This window comes from Porites lutea, chromosome 7 (genome assembly GCF_958299795.1).
Source record: "Porites lutea chromosome 7, jaPorLute2.1, whole genome shotgun sequence".
Classification (NCBI taxonomy): domain Eukaryota; kingdom Metazoa; phylum Cnidaria; class Anthozoa; order Scleractinia; family Poritidae; genus Porites; species Porites lutea.
The window spans coordinates 32,210,158-32,213,491 of record NC_133207.1 but is presented as its reverse complement, the minus strand read 5'-3'; the positions used below and the strand labels follow the sequence as shown (position 1 = coordinate 32,213,491).

Here is a 3,334-nt window from a genome sequence, read left to right as displayed (position 1 = left end):
TGTACAATGATACAAAAGAAGTAAATGTACCCAGTACATACGAATATTCAGATCTTCATCTTTGGAAATGTTGAATAGTAATATTTACTTATAAAGTCTATGTACTTTTCAGAGAGGACAATAACCTACATTGTTCAAATACTGACGAGAAAGCCTTCTATAGAAACACAACTGTATGTCGGATCGAAATTGCAAAAGACTCACGTCATTGGCCAGAATCTATGGACCAACAGAAAAACAGGCGCGCATTTTCGATCCGTTAAGCGTTATATAAACGGCTGTAACCTCTTTACGTTACCACCATCCATGAGATATACCTCTAGCAACTGACGAGATTCCCTAGTAGAATCGAAACTGCAGTCTTGCTTCAGCTTTTACATCTACATATGGAATATTCAATTCTCACCAAAGACGGTCAACTTAGACCACCTCAGCCAGAAGAAACAGATGAGTCTCCAATGGACGCTGAAGAGGAAAATCTACTCCTTGACGAGACAGAAGGTGAAGGAAACGAAAGCGCCATTACTGACGACTCTGAAACTATACCTGACTCTCAACCTACCCGCCAGAAGACAACAAGAGTTCCTAGAGAACAGTACCATAACGATAGAAAACGAAAACGGGACCAATCTAACGATCAGACCCATAACGGCAAAACACCACGCAGAGCCGCCGAAGCCGCCTCCTTAGAGACAAAGATTGAAAAATCAGAGACAGCCATCACGAAACTGAGAAAACACATGAAGGACAGAACATGTCCAAAGACACTAAGATACAACGTGCGTGCAAATATCACGCCAGACGAAGAATTTAAACGAGAAATAGGCTCGATTAGAAAAACTGCCGAACAAGAGTTCATTCACTCGTTAGCGAAGTTTCACCAAAGACGCATTGATCGTCTTCAGAACAAACGAAAAAAGGTTGAGAAGGATAAGCCTCACTTCAGGAAAGCGACCAATGTTGTTCAAACTAGAGAGCATAAGACGCCATCGGCGACTAGAGAAAACAATGTAATGAAAAGCACTGATGTAATTAAGTTAGCATCAGACCTCCAAGCTAAGTTCGACAAGTTCTCACAAATGATGTCAAAGTTTACTGATATTGAGAATAAACAAAGTGAATCGTATCCCAGTGTTCTCTCTGTTTCTAACAAGGGAAAAGAGAAGGGGATAAATAGTAAAACACTCACTGAAAGAAATCACAGGAGAAGAAAGCGGAAAAATGTCAAACATATTAAGCTATATAACGAAGCCATAGAGACACGCAAAAAACACATTAAGAACCTCTCAGACGCAGAACTAACAACAGAGCAGATCAATTTACTCTCTCGGGGTTTGAAATTCATTCCAACTCCTGTCATGAAAGAAAACCAGATAAGGAGCCAACTAATTTCAGACTTTAACCAATTTGCCAGAAGGATGCGCCTCAAATACATTTATCATGGCAAAGATACTGTACCACACCCCTTCCATGTGAAGTCTAGTTGGATTCCCCCAGTTCAACGGTCAGTTGCTCTAGAATCCTATTTAGAGGAAGTCAAACTACGGCTAACAGAAGTGCCACTAAATAAACCTAAAAACAATCTGCCGCCTGGGGAGCGCCGAGCGCTCCGTGAACTTATTCAAAACAAAGAAATAATCCTTAAGAAAGCAGATAAAGGCACAACAACCGTCATAATGAAAAGAGAGAACAAAATAAATGAGGGACAAAAACAGTTGGATGATAGAAACAACTATCAACCTTTGGAAAAACCAATGGTTAAGGACACATCCCAGAGAGTTAAACACCTCATTAACACTCTACATAACGAAGGTTTCATTGACGAAATGACAGTTAAATGGTTTAACCAGACACCAGATCCGCCACGAATTCCAGTATTCTACACTCTCACAAAAATACACAAACCGACTTTAGTTGGAAGACCTATCATTTCGGGGTGCGATGGCCCCACAGAACGCCTCTCATCATTTGTAGACAAGCTACTTCAGCCAATAGCACAAATACAAGACTCGTAGCTTAAAGATACGACACATTTTATAAGATTTATCGAAAACACTAGGGTGCCTAGTAACGCTTTCTTAGTCTCAATGGATGTCACCAGCCTTTACACGAATATCCCACAGGAGGAAGGAATTACTATAGTATGCAACGCATACGAAAAATTTCATGACAAAAACCCTCCTATAGCTACACACCTGCTTAAAGAAATGCTCAGTCTTATCCTTAAAGAGAACTCTTTCCATTTCAATGGGAAAGACTATCTCCAGACTCACGGAACTGCTATGGGCACGAAAATGGCAGTAGCTTTTGCCAACATTTTTATGGCAACAATAGAAAAGGAGATCTTAAAACAAAGCAGAAGGAAACCACTAACGTGGAAAAGGTTTATTGACGACATATTCTCTTTGTGGGACACAAACAAAGAAGATATAGATCTTTTCATTGAGCAAGCCAATTCTTTTCATCCTACAATCAAGTTCACTGCTGAAATATCACAAATTGAAACCACATTCTTGGACACGACAGTCTATAAGGGAGAGAGATTTGAGAAAGAAAGAATTCTCGACGTGCGCACACATTTTAAATCTACTGAAACGTTTCAGTACACTAACTTTAACAGTTGCCACCCACCAGGCGTTAAAAAAGGTTTTGTCAAAGGAGAGGCTCTTAGACTTCTAAGAACTAACTCTTCTAAAGTCATATTTGACAAGAATATTAAAAACTTTAAAACACGCCTTATCTCGAGAGGCTACCCAGAGAGTATGGTAGAAAAGATCCTCTCAGAAGTTAAATATGCAGATAGAGCGACAGCTCTGACACAAAAACAGAAAGCGCAAAAAATACTTTTACCCTTTGTCACGCAATTTCAACCGTCATTACCAGGTTTGAAAAACATACTAATGGAAAAATGGCATTTAATAGAAAACCAGCCACTACTCAGAGAGATATTCAAGGAACCTCCCTTGATCTCTTATAGAAAAGGAAAGTCGCTTAAAGACATGCTTGTTAAAGCAAAACTGTAAAGGCTTATAACAACACAACGGTCACACAGCAGGAGCCGCGCAGGTCTGTCAACCCCATTTTACCATGCATTTTCAATACATTTAGCGAGAAAGACCTACTTTTTACCGTGTTTGGGTTTTTTTGGAATATTTTTTTTAACTTTTCTATTGTTGTTTTGCTTACAAAATTAAATCCCGTCGTCGTCTGCTCAAAACCATGGCCATTTTCTTGAATCTGTGTTGTTAAAACAGCTCTAATCTGATTGGTTCTTGTTGGTTTCTTTTCTGTTTTCAGCCAATCAGAAAGCATTTGTAATTTGCACTCGTGTTAC

At 39.4% G+C, this 3,334-nt stretch overlaps 1 pseudogene; it reads left to right on the top strand.

Annotated features, from left to right (window-relative positions):
- The first annotated feature begins 1,332 nt into the window (after nucleotides 1-1,332).
- LOC140944277 (uncharacterized) lies at nucleotides 1,333-3,089 on the top strand (annotated as a pseudogene).
- Nucleotides 3,090-3,334: the final 245 nt, after the last annotated feature.